General features: G+C 44.0%; 1 long non-coding RNA gene across 1 annotated transcript; it reads right to left on the bottom strand.

The window, feature by feature from the left end:
• Nucleotides 1-8,493: 8,493 nt before the first annotated feature.
• Nucleotides 8,494-11,872, bottom strand: LOC309527474. Its single transcript, XR_014217254.1, has 2 exons — nt 10,854-11,872; nt 8,494-9,129 (listed from the first exon to the last, which is right to left on the bottom strand). It is a non-coding gene; the product is annotated as an uncharacterized lncRNA (long non-coding RNA).
• Between the last annotated feature and the right edge of the window lie 9,168 nt (nt 11,873-21,040).

Raw genomic sequence — 21,040 nt, forward strand, 5'->3', positions numbered from 1 at the left:
ATATGGTAAAATATAGGTAGCATCTTTGGGTTGCAAGAGGGCAACCCTAGCTATTTCTGTACTACTAGTGATTTTTGGTCCTTGTGCACATGATAATAATAATAATAATAATAATAATAATAATAATAATAATAATAAATTTTATTTATATCCCACCCTCCCCAATGGGGCCTCTGAGTGCCTGTTTTATTAGGCTGGCTATTAAAGTTGTTCCCATAGCTTTAGTGCTGAAGAGGAGCTAGAGCAGGGGTCAGCAAACTTTTTCAGCAGACCTTTTGGGGGCCAGACGAATGCCTATGCCCCACAAATAACCCAGAGATGCATTTTAAACAAAAGCACATATTCTACTCATGTAAAAACACGCTGATGCCCGGACCGTCCGTGAGTCGGATTGAGAGGCAATTGGGCTGGATCTGGCCCCCGGGCCTTAGTTTGCTTACCCATGAGCTAGACTCAGGAAGAGGAGAAAACCCAATGCACCTTTCAATGCCTTGACACCACTACAAGAGGACTGTTTAATCAAAGTGAGCTGACATTGGCCTATTGAATCTTTATCAAGGCTGCTTAGTCATTTGTGTGCCATCATGCCTCAGTATTCAGGAGCAACGTGTACATTCAGCCTGACATGAGCTGTTCCCATTCATTAGCATTTTCCTGACATTTGACTGACATCTCCATTTCACCACGGTAAACAAGTCACCTTCAGGTTGAGGTGACAGTGACCTCTTCAGCGCAAAGAGGAAGGCCCAGTGAGATAATGTTGTCTGTGTTTTCCATTGAGGGATAGTAGCTTGCTGGGTAGAAGTGGCAGCTCCTCCCTCCCTTTGGATTTATGCCAACAGTCATGAAGATCCCCCTTAAAGCTGACCAGCTGCTATATATAAGGCCTGGGACTCTCAGAAAGTGACCCTATCACTCACCCCCTCTCTGCCACTGGCCCCCTCCTCGCCTGCCCGCTCACCTCTTCCCTCCCCCACCTCCTCCCTTTGTCCGGCCTCCGGGGGGGGGGGGCGTCGGAAAAAGCAGCAATGCCTGGAGCAGCCTACTAGAAGGCTGCCCCAGCCTGCACTGCATCTGGAGAAGCGGCATGGCCTGGCATGGCCTAGTAGAATGCTGCCCCGATTTGTGCCAAGTTTCCCAATGTAGTACAGACTGTTGCAGCCTGCCGGAAGTCCGCCCCAGCCTACGCCAAGTCTCACCATGCCCATTTTCTGGTCCCTTGCTGGTGCCACCAGCACAGGGGAGCAAAACCAGGACATTCAGGATTGGGAACAAAAGCCAGGGCAGCTTCCGTCAATTCATGAAGTCCCAATTAATTCAGGACACTTGAGGAGTCTGCAGCTAATCCATTTTTTGTTGTTCTGGAGTAAGAGTTCATGAGATTAGAAAGTATCCTTGCATTACTTTGGCTTCATGGAATGGTATTGTTTGGATGAATTTTTAGTTGTTCACTATTGTGTTTGATGTTATAGTGAGTGCAATGTTGTTGTTTTTTAATGCTTTTGTGATCATTGTGAGTTGATTTTGGTAACAGCCTGAATATAAGCTATGTAGGTTAAAGCAACTAGAAAGAAGAGACTGTGTGCATTAGAAATGAACACAGAGGTGTTTTATGTGCAGAACAGCAATGTAGGTTGTATTTCTTTGTGAATGGTGACAGACATTACATGTGCAGACACATATATGGTCATAAAACCACTAATGTATTCTGCAGTAATGGTTCAGATCATGTCTCCATAGTCCTTAGGGGGCCATCACTGAGATGCTGGAATAATTATGGAAGATATGGGTATGGTTATGCCAGTATCGCTAATGTAATTATAAATGGAGTTATTTAAAATATTTATTTACTTCTTTTCGGTGTACAAGAATAAAATAAAAATCAAAGTGGTATACAAGGATAAAATAAAAATCACATCACATCAAACAGGATAAATACACAGTAAACCAAGTACAACATTAAGTAGAGGACAGTTAAGTCTAGATAGAAGGCAAGTAAACGCTTGTGTAAAAATAAAGTTTTTAACTGCTGGTAGAAACATAGCATCCAAAGTGCCCACCATATTTGGGAAGGGAGACTATTTCATTACACAAATGCCACTTCAAGGAATGTCCTCGTTCTGGTTGCCGCTAGATGGACAGGTCCAGGCCAGGACACCTCCGCCTGTGAAGATCTTAGAGTGCAGGCAGGTTCATATGACAAAAGACGTCCTCTCATGTTGTTTAGAGCCTTATAAGTCAATAACAAAACCTTTATCTGGGCTCGGTAGCATATTAGCAAGTATTGCAGCTCCTTCAGGAGAGGTGTTGCATGCATGTACAAGTCCAGCTGCAGCATTGCGAACTAGTTGCAGCTTCTGCACTAGGGCAGCCCTGCATAGAGTGTTGGACATACAGCAGCAGGGATCAGTCAGTTTGTCTATGAGGGATTAATTCTAGTGTTAAAATCAACTAGCCAAGAGGGGAACAGGTAGTGGTGTGTAGCTTGGCAACCACACAGAATGGCACAATGTTTACTGAGGTGGCACATGCTCTAGTTCTGAGGGAGTTTTCTCTCTGAATATTGTGTTGAATGTTGTCCTGCTATGTACAAGGCCTCACTGTTTATTTCTCTTTCAACTGTGCAGTTTTATGTTCAGTTTCTCCAGTAAAATGATATCAATACATTTCTCCCAGGAGTCCTTCTGTCTTATTTAAGTGACTTTGCTAACATAAAGCATGTTACAGCAATCCACATTTGAGTTTAGCAACGCACAAGCCACTGTAGCCAAGTTAATCCGATCCTGGATTGGAAATAAATGGCATACCAGCCAAAAACGGTAAACAACACTCCTAGCCTTCATGGTCATTCAGACATCCAGGAACAGTGATGGCTCTAGGAGTACCCCAGACTATACACCTGTTACTTCAAGCAGAGTGCAACCTGTCTGGAACAGACAACTCATCTAATTCCTGGATCTGGGAACACTCACCCACAAGGCCTCCATTTTCAGCTTCAGTTTATTGGTCCTTGTCCAGAATCTAGGCATCATTATAGGACCTGTATGGCCTCACTTGACTCAGAAGTAAAAGAAATAGAGCTGATGACAACTTGCTCCAAATCCCTTAATGACCTCTCCCAATGGTTTCATGTGGATGTTAAGTAGCATTGAATTATTCAATGTGAGCAGCAAGAGTGCACAGAAAATGGGCATCAGGTGTTGCAAAGTTCTCTAGCTCGCTGGTCTTTCAAGCAATTTATATGTTTCTAACAGAATAGAGGTTTTTTGTTATCAGCTTCCCAAGATGATCCTGGTTTTATTATCCTATCTATGTATAGCCTCACATGTTGGTATGTCCATGTTTGCAAAGTCTTATGTATACTGTACTCTGAATACACCACCCATGGCACCTGAGAGGTGGAGGCGAATGGGCTTTGGGATGCTGATCACCATCCAGGTTCTAGCCATAAAAAGCGACTTGCTGTCATGCAAGAAAGAGAGCTATGCACTTGGATCTGGCTGCTAAGCATATGAGGTTCTAAAATGAGCCCTGTGGCTGTGTAGGGTTTGACTGTCAGTCTCTTTCATCCAAAGCAAGCCCATTTTCCTGGGTTTTCTTTATGCACTTCGCAGGCTCCATCCATAGCACTGATGCAAAAGTTCACTTGAAATGTCCTTGTCATTGCTTGAAATGACATTGGGATGCTCTTATTTACTACACCCAGCATGACCTAAAATGGGAATCACTTTGTCACATGCCTGGAAGACAGATTGTGCTGAAATGTGCCCCCCATTATCTGAAATCTTGGTTAAATCTGTTGCTTCACCTCATATTTAGCTGTACAGAGCTTGCCCCCACAGTCTCACTCTGGGAAGGGAAGGTTCAAGGCTATCAGTTGTTACTTATCTGATTCTGTGTACTGTTCTGTAAACAATTTCCATGGTCAATGGATTAACCCACCAATGACCAGTTTATGAAGCCTAGATGACTGCATACTTTAGCATCAAACTAAAGGGAGCTGCTTCCTTCCAGGCCCATGGCAACATTTTACATTCATGGCATAGTGGCTCCCTCGCATGGCCTCACAGCACCTGGAGATGTCTTACCCTATGCCCAGGGTTTCATGACTTGGGATTCATTCCTGTCCTTTTTGATGAGGTGGTAGGCATTTGACTGAGATTAAAGAGCATTAAAATTCTCCCTTCTGGGCGGTTCATCAGTGGTAGGGTAATCATTGCTGGCCACGGAGGAAAGTGTTTGACTTGATATTTGTTGTGGTAGAGATGGTGACTGCTAGGTATGCATCAGCTGCTGCAATATTTGAATCAATAATTGAGAGGTGATCTTGTTCTACTTTCAGAGTTACACCCTGCTCTGTAAAAATCCTGATCTCTGTTGATTAGTTCAAAGGTATGAGGCAGCAGTTCAGAAGAGGTTATTCTGTTATCTCTGCACCGTACTGTTATCTCTGCACTCTACAAGTACATTGGTACTTTGGATTCAATGTTTCCTTGAGATTTGCAGACATTTGGATCAAGAGATACCAGTTTGAATTTTGATGCTGCGTCCCAATCTCTCGACTTCTCAGTGATTCTTTCTCATATTATCATCTTCAGATGTTTGGGCCAAGATCTCAGTTTGACTTTTGATGAACCCTCATGGCCTGCCTACTTGCCAGCTCCCAAACTGTAGAAGAGTCATGGCTCAACATCTAACCCAAAAGCAGCCTAAGGCTGTGTTCACACTCCTGTTTACTGTGCACACACTATGTTTCCAGTACTAGGTTTTTATCCAAAATGCCTATGTATCCTGTACTTTGTTATGATGGGGCTGGTTTCTTAGCAAGATTGATTGAGACCCTGCCTTCCCTATTTCCCTCCACTGCAGTCTGGTGAATATCATTTATGTTTCAAGTGAGGAGCCACACAGAGATGAATGCACAATGAAACCCTCTTTAATAGCCACCTAGCTTTGCTACCTATACTTCAAGTTTGTTTGTTTGTTTGTTTGTTTGTTTGTTTGTTTTAAAAAACCACCAATGGTGGGATTCAGCTAAACTTCTGCACAAGCAGATCAAGGTCCACTCATGTAACAGGACTTTCCCTCTCCTCCCCATGTGCCCCCTAAATCTATTCTGGAGGGTTGAGGGGAAACAATTTAAAGGAAGAACAATGGAAGAGAGGGGAAAGTCATGTTGTGGTGAGCAGACCTGCTGAAGCATACACTATCTCCCATGTTCCCACCAAGGGTGCTTGTGTGGGTGCAGGGACTGAGTGAAGAGCTTCCCCTGAATATCTCGAAACCAGGGCAGGTTTGTATGAGGGAATGTGGTCTTCCAGATTTAGGCCATGTAGGGCTTTATAGAGAATATCCAGCACTTTAATTGTGCCTGGAAACAGACTGGTAGCCAGCGGAGCTGCTCTAGGGAGTTGGGAGTTGGGATGTACAGAAGGGCCAGACCAGAGTCTGGTGATGCAGTCCCTCAGAAATTCCACCTGAGTGATGGAGCCTCTATCTGATTGGCTCCCGACAGCAAGCCATGGAGCAGCACTTTGGGAGGGAGAATAAAAGGGGCAGTTTCTGAGGGAAAGAGTTAGATTGGGCTTGATTTGAGGTGGGAGATAGGGATTAGGATAGGATTTGACTGTGGGAGAATGGGTTCTGATTTGAGTGGAACATCCACACCGAGGAGACTATCTAAAGCATGAGGAAAGAGCCTCACAGCTTAGATAGGAAGAGCAAGTTGACTGTGTGGGGAAGGTATACAGGCAGGAGTTGGCTGGAGGGCTGAGTCTGAGCCAGGAGAGGTAGAAGCTGTGGGAATACAGACGCCCCAGGTCTTCTTCTAGCCAGGAGGGGAGAGTTTTTCTAAGTAAAGAAGACTCCCAAACCAGAGATCCCCTGGATTTGTTATACTTATTAGAATACTAATCAGGAGCGGGATTGCTAAGAGTGTGGGTAACTGATGAACCTGTGCATATAAGTAATTTGCATATATTCTTCTTTAGCTATAGATTCTGCAAGTAAAAGCTTTTGAATATTTTAACAAGTATTTGGACATTGTTTTAATTTCAAGAAAAGCATCAAAACCGCACATTGTTTGGCTTTCTAGCTGCAATTTAGCTAACCTGCCAACAATACGATCCCTATATCCAGCCCTGGTCAACAATCTGGCTGCAGCTCTTTAAGCCAGTTGGAAGTTTCTGAGTACGTTTCAAAGAAAGCCTCAATTAGAGTGTGTTACACTAATCCGAACAGGATGTAACCAAGGCTACATCTCTGCTCAATGACAGTGACTCGCCCAGCAAATAAGCATGCCCACATTACCCACATGTGTAATTGATATGCCTCCTCTCCTCCCCTTGGCTTCAGGAGCTGGGAAATTTGGAGGAGATCTCTCCCCCACATTAGCCTGATGTCCTGGGAGAAAAAGGGTTGTTAATCTTCAGTGTGTGAAAATATATATGTCATTTATCATGTACTTGTCAGCTTCCCATGTACCATTATGGGATGTTAACAGGAACTTCCTGTGATGACATCACATTTTCCCCATGACCCTTTGCAGGAGGATGGGAACGTGTTTTAAGTTTTACCTTGTTTATATTTACCCGTTTAATGTTTCACCTCTGGGAGCAGACACAGGAATCCTCACTGAACCTTTTTTTAAAAAATGAACGACAAGTTGAACAAAGGAGTTGCAAGGATTCATTATGAACAGAGTCCTATAAATAGCCATAGAAGTGTGTTGTTGTTCGATAAAATGAACAGCAAAATATTCAGTTGTTTTTTCAAAAAAAGTCCGAGAAGAAAAATATCACCCAGTGGTGTGAACAACTGGTAGGCACAATTCCACAGTCAAAAATATACTTAGGGGAGTCATCGCCACAATGCAAAGGATAAATGTAATATGTTTGGGTTCTATATCTTGAGACAAGGCTTAACATAGTGTCTTTAATTAATTAGCGGCTACAACAAGAAGTTTCTGCTGGACCTCTTTCAGCCAGTCAGGTGCCACTTCCGCACACTGTCTTCCAGGGATAATCCCATCCCAGTGTTTCTTTTAAGGACATGTCTCTAAATTACTACAATCACTACAGTTGGGCCTAACTGCCCCAACTGTCCCCACGTTCTGATCCCTCTGGTATCAGTTGTCAAGCCTGCTCAGAACTGCCTCACCCTCAACTTGTTTCCATTTTACTTATCCCCTGTTATCTCCAAGCAACCAGCTTTATGAAATGTACCAAAAGCAAAACAGAAACATCTGCTCACCAATCTGATGAATATACATATATCATCTGCCACTCTGGCTTAGACAAACGCATAGAAGGTGAAGCCCATCAGCAACCATGGTAAACCTAAATAAGTTCAAGAAATGTAAAATGGCCTGTCTAGAGTTGCAGCCCATGTGAATTAGGCTGCAACAGGATACCCCACTTACCTAGGAAAAACCCCAGGTACCACTATGGGTGGAATTAGCATTACACTATGGCTAACATTTCATCTGTGCAAGCATTTTAGTTTGCCGAACAGAACCCCCCCCCCCATTAATAGTTATAAAATATATTATTTGTACCTCGCCCATCTGACTGGGTCTCCCCAGCCACTCTGGGCAGCTTCTAACAAATATAAAAGCATAATAAAACATCTCAAACCTTAACAACTTCCCTCTACAGGGCTGCCTTCAGATGTCTTCTAAAAGTTGTATAGTTATTTATCTGCTTGACATCAGATGGGAGGATGTTCCACAGGGTGGGTGCCACTGCTGAGAAGGCCCTCTGCCTGGTTCCCTGCAACTTCAGTTCTTGCTGTAAGGGAACTGCTGGAAGTCCCTCTGAGCTAGAACTCAGTGTCTGGGCTGAATGATGGCGGTGGAGACACTCCATCAAGTATACAGGGCCTAAGCCATTTAGGGCTTTATAGGTCAGCATCAACACTTTGAATTGTACTTGGAAACGTACATGTGGTGTTCTGGGGGTGGGGGTGTTCTGTTGCCCCCACTGAGCCAATTTGGTGGGAAGGAGAAGGGGGGGGGTCCTTTTGTGCAAGCAGAAGTCCTTCTGCTGGGCCTCCAATAGTGCGACTTATGAGGTAAATCTCACCCAATAGGATCTGTTGTGAATTGAGAGGGGGCACCATCGTGTCTTTCTCTGTAGGTAGCAAAATGGACTGAGCCGTCCCTGGATATGTCCATAACCTCTGGGCTGCTGGAAGCTTTAGTTTACACCTGCAGAAGCTGCCATAAATACAGAATTGTACCAAAACTCTGGAACATATATGTTGCTTGCAAATCTATGCCTCCCCAGCCCCCACCGTTCAAAAGATGCAGATGGTTTGCTGTTTGAAAGATTACCCAAAACTGCAGTCTGCTGCAGCTGCTCTGAAAATGCCAAAGGGAATGCTAGAGAGAAAGAGAGAGAGAGAGACAAACAGACAGACTTCCCACACATGTAGGCCCACTAAAGAAGCACACATCAACAGTCACAAAAGGCAGGACGCAATGCATTCCATCTCCCATTTGTCTAAATAAGTTTATTTTTTTCTGGGAAGCCAGCTATAGCTGCTACATCATGATAACGGCATCTGCTGTTTCAGGCTCATCAAAATCAGAGTCCCCCTTGGGTTGCCAGGCAGCAAACTGATGGCTGGAACGCCCATTGGGAACCCATTACTCAAGTCATCCTGCGGACAGGATTATTCACATTCTGCTGCTGATATTTACAGTCACAGCTGCTGAGATGGTGTTTGCAAATTTGCACTGATTTGATTAGCTAGTTTGGTCGTCATCGCTCCTAAGAGCAGGATCTGGCCATAAAATTACATTCTGCTGTGTGTGTGACTCCATTTAATGGTGTGTCGAAGGGATGTTATGTTAATATCTTGCAGATGAACAAAGAGAATAGGAATATTGCAGGGGCCAGCAAGAGGCCATATGGTGCAATCAAGAGCTTTCATTCCCTATAGTCCCAGGCAATTTTATACTCCATGAAACCCTAAGAAAGTCAGAGACTATCTGTTCGCCCTCAACTGTACACAGCTATGAAGCTGACCGTGTTTCATTGATGGGACTTCAAATTTGTCTGCATTGTTCATGTAATTCTTCTTTGCAGGATTCTCATTGTTCTGGATCATTTGGGGCATGGTCCTGACCTGAAGTTGAAATGCACACTTAGAAATAATGACTTAAGGCCAGTATATACCTGTGAAGGTACTTTACCTTGAAAAGTGGTCTAGAATAATTTAGTAAATAAATAAATTCACAGACATGACTTGCCATCATCAGGTGTCAAGCAGCAGCTTGGCCCCATCCAAATATTGTGCCCTGAGCACTCAGGAAATGTGGTATCCACACCAAAGGAACACAGGAAGCGGGGAGAGAGAGGACAGGTACACAATAAAGAAATGCCTAGTTATTGCACAATTAACGGATAGTGCAAAGAAAAAAGTTATCAAGTGCCAAAAGAGCACATGCCCACCAGGGTGGTAAGAACCCAGAGCTATTACTTCTGTCTTTCATAGCTGCCCTATTTCTGGGATCTGGCCAGTCAGACAGGTTGCTATAGCAACTGAGAAGGCGTGTGGCTCCTGGCAGTAGGTTTACAGAGAGCTCTTTGCTCTTTTTCGTTGGTGTTTTGCTTAAAGTAGCCAGATGCAAGGAAGCACAGGGTTCCTGTACTTTTTCAAAGCAACGTCAAAGAAGGAATGCTTTTTTTGGGGGGGGGGAGGTATCAACAAAACGTGGAGGATTTCAGTAGGGGTACTGGTGTTAACTCATCCTAATATTGGACTGGAATGGCTGCCGGTTTGGTATACGCCTATGCAGTGCTTCCCTCCCCCCCTAAAAAAATGTTTAGGGGTACTCTTATTTTGACTCCAGAAAACCACCATTTTATAGATTGGGAAAAATAAATACAGTAAAAAGACGAAAGTACAAAGATTCACAAAATGTTTAGGCGCATGCATACCCCTGTGTCCCCCCCAGAAAAAAGCACTGAGCCTATGTTTACTGGGCGCAACAGGGCTCCACACAGTGAGAGACACACTGTTTGTTCATTCTTTTTATTTGTAGGCCACCTTTCCATAGTCAAAACCATGCTCAATGAAAATACTTACAAAATTACAAACGTAACATAAGTAGTCATAAACAAAACACAACAAACAGTACATAACCAGATTGAACAATCTCCGCATACATCATAATAATATCTAAAAGTAAAGATACAAAAAGTTGCTATCAATAACAGCAAAAACGAACAGAAACAGCAACCCCCCCAAAAAACACCCCCTCCCAGCTTTTATAGCTGGAGTCAGTCAGGGCCCTGTCTTCCCAGGTGGAAAAAGGCCTGCAAGGCCGGGACTCACAGTCAAGACGGTCCCTTCTCCGAAGGCAAACACATCCAGCCTGTGGAGCGTCCCACTCCTTGTAGGAGAGCAAAGAGAAGACCTACAAGTTTGCAACATTTCTATGCTCACATTTTATTGCAGCCATTGTACCATAGCACTAAGACATGGGCGTGTCAGAGTCGCCAATTGCCGGGGAAATGCTGGGGCTGTCACAAAAACCCTTAAACCATTGCAGCTTCTCACTATGTCATGCAAAGTCCCAAATTCTGCAAGCGGGGAAGGGTGGGAGCAGTGGGAGAAGATGGAGGAAGCCCAGCCCCTGGTGGTGCAGCGGGATCTGTGGGAAGTGGTGCCAGTTGATGAAGCTGTGCTCTTCAGCTCCACTGGCCAGTACCGCTCAACGCATCCGACTATGGCAATGGTGGCGGCAGGAGCGACCTAAGGGGACCCAGCTCGCGCAAGTGCACAGGGGCCCTTTGGCGGCCATAGCTCTGACCATGGAGACTAGGTTGGTGGCATGGAAGTGCCACCTTGTAAACATCCTGCGTGGATGCTTCTTCTGATGCGCAGGGTGGGCTGATGGAAACCTCACAGTTTTACCATGTATAATCTAAGCCTCCCACATTTAACCAAGGCAGTTGCCAGGACGGTATTGTTACATAGTCCTCTAACAGCCATTGGCTCAGCCGTCCCACCCTTTTCCTTAATTCCGCCGGCCTTACGCATATACAGGGGGCACAGAAGGAGGTGGGCACACTGATGTAGAATAGGGTGTCCTTATTTTCATCTGAGGAATGTTGTCCCAGGTTCAATCCCCAGGCACTCTAGGTAAACAAGCATGTTGGTTCGCAAGACGGGAGAAGAAGCACTTTGGAGAATCGTTGGCGAGATGCTGCCAATCAGACAGACAGTACTGGACCAGATGGATCAATAAGCTTCCTCAGCACAAGGCAGCTTCCTGCTCTATTCCCAGCAAATAATGCTTTTGTCCTGCAGGGGCTAACTATAATAATAATGGAGAAACGACGCTGGCTCTCCCAATAGCCTTTCGAAACGCCAAAGCCAGTGGGGTAACGGCAGCAGGAGTTGCCTCTGCCTCAGACATCTTTACATGTACTGTGTTAGATCAGGGTCTGGTTTTTTTTCCAGTCAACTAGGCTCCCAGTAATCTGTTAGGAAGCGTAAGTGGTTAGGAGGGGAGCCTGAAAGGAGGGGGCAGGCGCCCTGGGAAAAGGAACATGCGCCTGACGTTCTGGAGAAGCTGGCAGATAAAAGAGAAGCCTGTGTTTGTAGTGGAAATTAGTTCATTAGAAGATTACGTTTAGGTTTTAAAGAGGCTGTTATGGAGGGAGATGAGTTCGAATAATGAGTGCATATTTATTTAAATATTTATTTATTTATTTATTTATTTTAAAGGGCAAACGTTTGCGGGTCTTAGCCTGCCTGGATGAAGGCCGCTCTGCGTTATTATTATTATTTTTTAATCCAGGCCTTCGTGCTTGTTTTACACCATTGTGTGGCAAACAGCTCAGGCCATGCTGGGGCCGCTTAATTTTCTTTTGTTAATGCCTAAAATGCTGTTTAGAGACATAATGGGTTTTTTAAAAAATGAAAAAATGAAGGTTCCATACTCGCCATCCTTTAGTCCCTGGATATACTGGACACTTCCAGACTCTCTTGTCAGGTAGGATTGAGTTCACATTGCTGAAGGAATACCATAGATAAGGTCCAGACATTTTGGTGTAAGAGATCCCATTTAATAGGATTTAAAAGTGCTTAATTCTGAATGGGTTTCATACAATTTTACCAGCAACCAAGCCATAAATGCTGATTGTCAGTGAAACCTGTTCTACATACGCAATCTACTATCAGCACTACTATTGACTGAGTGTTTGCACATAGTGGGTACCTTTTAGACAACCTTTTTTTTCCTATCAAGGGACACATTCCTTTTGGAGTATCTGTCATGGAACAGTACAGACATTGCGTGGGGCAATCCTTGTTCTTCCTCATTCTGCCACATCCATCACCCCCTTCCTCTTTCTGCTACTCTCCTTGCCACCCATATGTCTTGGGTCACAGTGTGCCCACTCCTATTTTAGACTATGCCTGTCTCAGTTGGTGTTGATAATGCCAATGTTGCAAGTTTGATCCCCGTAAGGGACAGATGCATATTTCTGCATTGCAGGGGGTTGGACTAGAATGATCCTCAAGGTCCCTTCGAACTCTACAAGTCTATGATTCTGTGGCTATGATTCATCACTTATCCTTGTTCTCAACAGGTTATTTATTTAGCTAGGTTACTCTTATAAGAGTTCGGCATGCTTATTTATTTATTTCAGGAGTTGGAAACTTCAGATCGGGGAAAATAAATACAGTGGTACCTCGGGTTACATATGCTTCAGGTTACATACGATTCAGGTTACAGACTCCGCTAAGCCAGAAATATTACCTCGGGTTAAGAACTTTGCTTCAGGATGAGAACAGAAGTCGTGCTCCGGCGGTGCAGTAGCAGCAGGAGGCCCCATTAGCTAAAGTGGTACCTCAGGTTAAGAACAATTTCAGGTTAAGAACAGATCTCCAGAACGAATTAAGTACTTAACCCAAGGTACCACTGTACAGTAAATCCAGGGGCCAAATGTGGCCCTCCCAGCATCTCTATGTAGCCCTTAGGACATCTCCCAAAGCTACACCCCTTTCCCCCCTTCTCCTCAGGTCACATCCCTCACTGGCTTTGCTTCACACACCCCTTGAGAGTTTTTATGGACTGGAAATTGTCTTTGAACTCTGATAATAACTCTAGCTTGCCTGGATGGAAGCTAGAGGGTGTGTGGGTGTGTTTGGAAGCCAGGCTACTAGACAAAGGTAAAATGTACATTAACTGGCCTCAAACCAAAAAATGTTTCCTCGTGTATTTAGAATCCATTTTAATAGAGTAGCGCTCATGAAGACTTTTACAGAAAAAGGAAGGAAGGAAGAATGAATGTAGAGAGACAAAGATCTCTCTCTCCCCCCACCCTTATCAAAGCTCCACATTTCAAAAACAATTTCTCCATAGCTTTTTGGAAAAATTTTCCTTAGGAGCGAATTTCACTGTAACTTCTACACTACTTATAAACATTCACACATTTCTGCTGGCAAGTAGGCAGGTAAAAACAAGAACTTTGATAAGTGTTATGTTATAAAGAGTGTAAATCAGCAGGAGTAAGTTACTTCATGCATCTCAAAGAAAGCTGGCACCATGAAGGGATAAACGTGGACATAATGGAGGCTGTGTACACACATTTTATTCTAGACAGTGGTTGCTTTCTCTACATAGTACACACTTGCTTTCTCTACATAGTACTACTTGCTTTCTGTACATAGTACACACACAGTCTGGATCTATTGTATCTTTTTTTGCCCCTGATAAGTGAAACTGTTTTTATTTCAAAAATAAAAGCTCATTGCAGATCGAGTCTGAATTATCACATGGTGGGCCAATTTGAAAACAGATGTAGGTGGTCCAAACAATTGGAAGGGGGGCATCCACACCAGCCCAATGATACTGTGGGTCATAAAAAAGATCAAAATCACCACTTCCTTTGTTTACTAGAGGTATATGCAGGGAGAAAAAGGCATGAATAATCTAATGAAGGGTAAGGTTTTCAAATGTGTATCAAGTAACCACACCCATCTTTGTGGGTGGCAGGATCTAGAATCTACTGTAGATTGAAAGCAGCATGTGGAGGATGAGCACGAATGGTTCCAGACTGAGAAAAACTACATTTTTATGTTGCAAACTGTGTGTATGCAGCTGTATACTTCAAGGGTGAAGGTAGATTCAGTAGGGAAAGGCAGGGGAGTTCCCGGTATACATCCTAGATGCAGAATAAGCCAGGCTTTGCAAGTGAAGTGATGGAAGTGCCTACAGCAAATCAAACCCTTGCTTAGTTTTCCCACTCCCTCTATGCTTCAGGAAGGTTGGTTGATTAAAATATATATGCCTGAGCACCCCATTGACATATATCCATTGTTGCCTTGCTCATTAAAAGAAAGGAAACCGTTTAAAAGAAGAAGTAGTGAGACACACTGTTCCAGGAATTGGTGGGAAGACTATGGAGGGCAGCCAATCGGTGTCCTTTACATCCATCTTCTGGGTAAACTTGCAAAATTGCTTTTCCACCCCTGGAATAGGTACGTTTGAGTGGAAAGCAGTGAAGGTGCTTCCAGATTGCTTTTGCTTTCTTACCTTTAAGCAGCTAGCTTCTGCAGAAATAGCAAGTGCTGCTCTCAGCTTGTGATGCTGCTTTGCATAGGATTTTTTTTTGTTCTCTGTTTTTTTAACGGCAGGATCAGATGCTTTTTATTTCCTTTCCAACCTTATCCATCAGGCTGAAGGGTGGGAGGAGGAGAGATCTCTGGGAAAAACTGCCCAGCCTTCAAACCAAGTTCCTCTTCTGCTTATCCGCTTTGCACAGCTTGTTTGCCTATAATATGAAGCAATTCCCTCATCTTACCCGCATTAACATTTCCTGATGAGCCAGGGTGTTAATTTTGTGCTCCAGTGTTTCCGCTCATGGGCATCTGCTGGCAAAGTGGCTGCCTTCCCCGTCTGTTAAAGAAGAGCAAGCTACAGGGCCACCAGAGCTTACTCACGGAGGCCTTTATTTAACAACTCTCCCTTCTTTCCCAAAGAGGACAGCAAATGTTACACCCCTCTCCACCCCCAGTGTAATCAAAAACAGACTAGGGAACATTTGTGCACTGTCTCCTATATTCAAAATACACATTTAATGATTGTTCTAAGCGCAAGACAGTTTAAAAGCAACTCTTTGGCATTCTATCAAGCTACAATGTCTGAAAATCTGAAGGAGAATCTGCCCTTTATGCCGTCAGAAGACTAAATGCTAATCCAGGCTATGATAGCAGAAGGGCATGGAGAATGTTTGCAAGGGAGAAAAAAAGTAGTGAAATTGGATAGGAGGTTATACTTCTGTTGCTACCCCAGATGGAAGCCCCAAAGAAATGCAGGCACGACTATTTATATAAATGCTACTGCTGATTGTAAACTCCTCAGGGCAGGGGATTGTCTTTTATTGATGCAACACTTTTAGGAACTAAGTATATTGATGGTGTATTATTATTATTATTGAAACAAACAAAATAGAAAAGCATGGGCAAGCATTCCAATTACCTAGTGTTATGAGTTTGTTGAGTGGGATGGTTTGACTGACGGCCTGGGCTCCCTTCTCATTATTGGAATAGCCAGGCTAGCTTCCTGGGTGATGGTGCATTAATGGGAACAAAGACAAAGGCAGAGTGGAGAGTGGAGAGTTGAGTGATGTGAGCTAGAAGCTAGGAGCTGGAACCCAGAGAGAGATGCTTGATTTCTGCTTGAATCCAAGGCTGCAGCTATAGGGGAAGTAAGGCCCTTTTGGAGTGTAATTCCCCAGACACAACCAGGAAGTTCTGGAACAGCATTAGACACAGAAAGAAGCTTGAAATATTAGATGATCTCTTAAGTAAGGACTGGGACGATGAAAAAAGATGATTACCACTATGTGGGTCAGGATGTAGGAGGAATGATTTTAAAAGCACAAAAATGAAGGCTACATACTCCTGTTTACTCTGCATCCAGTTTGCTTACATCACTGACTGGGGAAGCGGTGTACACACATTAGCTACAATTGATATCTATCCTGTATCTATCCTGTTTCTTATTAAATACCATGTTTTGATGTGTTTCTTGCCAAACCAGTTTCAATCAAAATTGAGAAAAAAAGAACAAATTAGCTGTATTTTAAGCTGGTGCTGTCTACAGAGCCTATGGCTGCAATCTTAGTAATCATTTTTTTTTAGGGAGTAAATTCTATCAAACTCACTGGGACTTAATTTTAAGTAAGTATGCTTATGATTGCACTGCACACTTAAGAAGATGCCCTTACATTTTCTTCTGTAAAACATAATGATTTGGAATGAAAATGAAGCTGATCTTTGTGGGTTAAGATGATGGAGAGGGAATGCGAGATAAGCAAATGACTTTAACAATACACTTTGTCACTGCAGTGACAACATATGGATATTCTGTGTGCATCGTTAATTTTGGGGAGGACCAGGTGCACACCATGGGGGATGGGGATGCCATTTGGATTTTCTGCCTCAGGAGCAAAAACATATTGGGTTGGCTGTGTCTGAGATGCTCATATAAATCACATAACTCTGGGACATGAGTCTTTAAGAGGAAAAAACAAGCACTGTAAGAGCTGACAAAACAACAGAGAGAATCAGTAAAGAGAACACACAGTGTTCAACTTGATCAGGATTGCTCAATATTGCCTTTGCTGTGCTGTCGAAAATCTTGTTGTATTTATGTGTTTTGAATTAAAACTCATGTATACATATCGGGTAAAACACTTTCCCAGTTCTGTTTCAGACAATTTAATCTAGCCCAAGGACAATGACGAAGGGAACACCCAGGATTGAGGTTAAACCAGATCACAATGTAGGGACAATAGATCAAGTGAGACAGGCATGAGACCAATAAGGGTATTTTTACACATTAGGCTTAGGTAGCATATCTCCACGTCGGATTGTGGTTCTCTTCTCCCAGAAAACCCTGCAATTAAGTGAGAAGGCTAAGGAGACCCCTTGTAGAGAATCTGCCACTCCCTCACCAGTTTGCTTCTAGGGTTCTTTGGGGGAACCTTGACTTTATAGTGTTTGTAGTGTAACTATGCTCTCAAAACTGTTCTGCCTTCAGCTGGGTTTGTGATGAGAATGTGAAGCCAACACAGGCCAGAATGCTTATCCACAGTACAAATGTTTCTTCCCCATTTTCTCTCCTGCATGTTGTTGTTGTTGTTGTTGTTGTTTAGTCGTTTAGTCGTGTCCGACTCTTCGTGACCCCATGGACCAGAGCACGCCAGGCACTTCTGTCCTCCACTGCCTCCCGCAGTTTGATCAAACTCATGCTAGTAGATTCAAGAACACCATCCAACCATCTCATTCTCTGTTGTCCCCTTCTCCTTGTGCCCTCCATCTTTCCCAACATCAGGGTCTTTTCCAGGGAGTCCTCTCTTCTCATGAGGTGGCCAAAGTATTGGAGCCTCAGCTTCACGATCTGTCCTTCCAGTGAGCACTCAGGGCTGATTTCCTTCAGAATGGAGAGGTTTGATCTTCTTGCAGTCCATGGGACTCTCAAGAGTCTCCTCCAGCACCATAATTCAAAAGCATCAATTCTTCGGCGATCAGCCTTCTTTATGGTCCAGCTCTCACTTCCATACATCACTACTGGGAAAACCATGGCTTTTACTATACGGACCTTTGTTGGCAAGGTGATGTCTCTGCTTTTTAAGATGTTGTCTAGGTTTGCCATCGCCTTTCTCCCAAGGAGCAGGCGTCTTTTAATTTCGTGACTGCTGTCACCATCTGCACTGATCATGGAGCCCAAGAAAGTAAAATCTCTCACTGCCTCCATTTCTTCCCCATCTATTTGCCAGGAGGTGATGGGCCCAGTGGCCATGATCTTCGTTTTTTTGATGTTGAGCTTCAGACCATATTTTGCGCTCTCCTCTTTCACCCTCATTAAAAGGTTCTTTAATTCCTCTTCACTTTCTGCCATCAAGGTTGTGTCATCTGCATATCTGAGGTTGTTGATATTTCTTCCGGCAATCTTAATTCCGGCTTGGGATTCATCCAGCCCAGCCTTTCGCATGATGAATTCTGCATATAAGTTAAATAAGCAGGGAGACAATATACAGCCTTGCCGTACTCCTTTCCCAATTTGGAACCAATCAGTTGTTCCATATCCAGTTCTAACTGTAGCTTCTTGTCCCACATAGAGATTTCGCAGGAGACAGATGAGGTGATCAGGCACTCCCATTTCTTTAAGAACTTGCCATAGTTTGCTGTGGTCAACACAGTCAAAGGCTTTTGCATAGTCAATGAAGCAGAAGTAGATGTCTTTCTGGAACTCTCTAGCTTTCTCCATAATCCAGCGCATGTTTGCAATTTGGTCTCTGGTTCCTCTGCCTCTTCTAAATCCAGCTTGCACTTCTGGGAGTTCTCGGTCCACATACTGCTTGAGCCTTCCTTGTAGAATTTTAAGCATAACCTTGCTAGCATGTGAAATGAGTGAAATTGTGCGGTAGTTGGAGCATTCTTTGGCACTGCCTTTCTTTGGTACTCCTTTTCTTTTCTTTTCTTTTCTTTGGTACTTTCTTTTGGTACTCCTGCATGTACCGCACCTAAAACGTTTCCTAAAAGGTAAAGGTAAAGGGACCCCTGACCATTAGGTCCAGTCATGACCGACTCTAGGGTTGTGGCGCTCATCTCGCTTTATTGGCCGAGGGAGCCGGCATACAGTTTCTGGGTCATGAGGCCAGCATGACTAAGCCGCTTTTGGCAAACCAGAGCAGCACACAGAAATGCCGTTTACCTTCCCGCCAGAGCAGTACCTATTTATCTACTTGCACTTTGACGTCCTTTCGAACTGCTAGGTTGGCAGGAGCAGGGACCGAGCAACTGGAGCTCACCCCGTTGTGGGGATTCAAACCACCAACCTTCTGACTGGCAAGTCCTAGGCTCTGTGGTTTAACCCACAGCACCACCCGTGTCCCAAAACATTTCCTAATCCTTGATTAAAACAGCCGCATCTAGCAGAGGTGGATTTAGGGCAGTGTGACTGCACCGGGTGCTGGGCTGAGAAGGGTGCCCGCAGGGCATCACAACTATGATATCGTGCACAAACATAACAGAAAGTGAGAGGCCTGGGTGGTGAATTTTGGCCTTACACAACACACCACTGAAATTTGAAGACCAAAGTCTACCCTTGCATCCAGCTAGATACAAACTATCACAACCAAGGAAATGCCCCCCCCCACCCGTGTCCTTAAAAAAAAGAGAGGCCAGCCAGCTTTAATGCTAGTCAATGAGCTATTTTTAAATTAACATATCTTTTAACAAATTAGCGCATACAGTTGAGCATTGCTACTTCTTTTTTCCCTATAGCACCCCTGTATATATTCTGATCTATGTCAATTGCTAATATACAGTTTGGCGCTTGGCACTTGCAAACACACCAGCAGCAGTACCAGATTGGCTCCACTAGCGTGTTTGCACTGCACCAACCTTCCTGCCGCCTTACCCTTCCCAGTAAGCAATGTGTAGTACTGCACCAAAAAGAACTACACTGCTGCAATATATACAATGTTGTATATTAATAATTTGGGGGGATTACATCTGGAGAGATTGAGAAAGAATGCACAAGCTTGTATTGCATTTATGATGTTTGCACTGGAAAAGGCTTAAGGAGCATGCTTAATTTCTCTGTTTTGGATAAGCTTCTACAAGGGCTTGGATGAAGGAATTGAGGAGATGCTCATCAAATTTGCAGATGACACCAAACCGGGTGGGGTAGCTAATGCTGCAGAAGACAGAATCAGAATTCAAAATGACTTTAACAGATTGGAGAACTGGACGCAAGCTAACAAAATAAATTTCAATAGGGACAAATGTAAGGTTCTGCACTTAGGCAGGAAGAACCAGATGCACAAATATAGGATGGGGGACACCTGGCTTACTAGCAGTACATGTAAAAAGGATCTAGGTGTCTTGGTGGACCACAAACTTAACAAGAATCAACAGTGTGATGCAGCAGCAAAAAAAAGCTAATACCATTCTAGGCTGCATCAACAGAAGTATAGTGTCCACATCAAGGGAAGTACTGTAATAGTCCCACTCTATTCTGCCTTAGTCAGACCACACATGGAATACTGTGTCCATTTCTGGGCACCCCAGTTTAAGAATCATGTTGACAAGCTGGAACATGCACAGACGAGGGCAACCAAGATGATCATGGGTCTGGAAATTAAGCCTTATGAGGAGAGCTTGAAGGAGCTGGGTATGTTTAGCCTGGAAAAGAGGAGAGTGAGAGGAGATATGATAGCCATCTTCAGATATCTTAAGGGCTGTCACATGGAGGACGGAGCACGCTCGCTTTCTCCTGTTCTGGAGGGTAGGACCCAAACCAATGGCTTCAAGTTGCAAGAAAGGAGATTCCAACTAAACATCAGGAAGAGCTTTCTGAAAGTAAGAGCTGTTTGACAGTGGAATGGACTCTCACAGGAGGTGATGGACTCCTTCCTTGGAGGTTTTTAAGCAGAGGTTGGATTGCCGTCTGTCATGGACGCTTCTGCTTTGGAGAGGGTTGGACTAGATGACCCTTGGGTCCCTTCCAACTCTAAGATTTTATGATCATACAGGAGTGCAGAACCTGGATCTGTACAGCTGGGTCAGATGCACAAAACTAAAATTAGAACGGGGTGCTGTTGTTTCCGCTATTACAGAAAGCTTGCCCTCAGCTCAGGTAATCTCATTTCAGGCAAGAGAGAATCCATTCCCGTCCCCCGCTTCCTCCTCTTGTCCTTTTCTTTCTGAGGCAAGGCTAATAAATCAGCTGGCATGGAACAAATGCTGCACTCCACCACTGATCCACTGGAGGGTGCGTGACTGTGTGAGAGTGGGAGGCAGAGGAAGACAGGCTCCCTGCAAGCTGGCACTGTCAGCAATCAGCTGACATTAAAACAAACACCCTCTATGCAAAGGGCAGGCTGAGCATTTGGTATTTGTAATTAAAGCTTCTGGCTTGCTCACATGAGTCACTCCGAGGGTTGCTTTACCAACCCAGCGTGCATAACAACATCAAGTCTAAGGCAGCAAGACCCACTTTCGAGCA

Source organism: Podarcis vaucheri, assembly GCF_965113315.1.
Source record: "Podarcis vaucheri genome assembly, chromosome: 2".
Lineage (NCBI taxonomy): Eukaryota > Metazoa > Chordata > Lepidosauria > Squamata > Lacertidae > Podarcis > Podarcis vaucheri.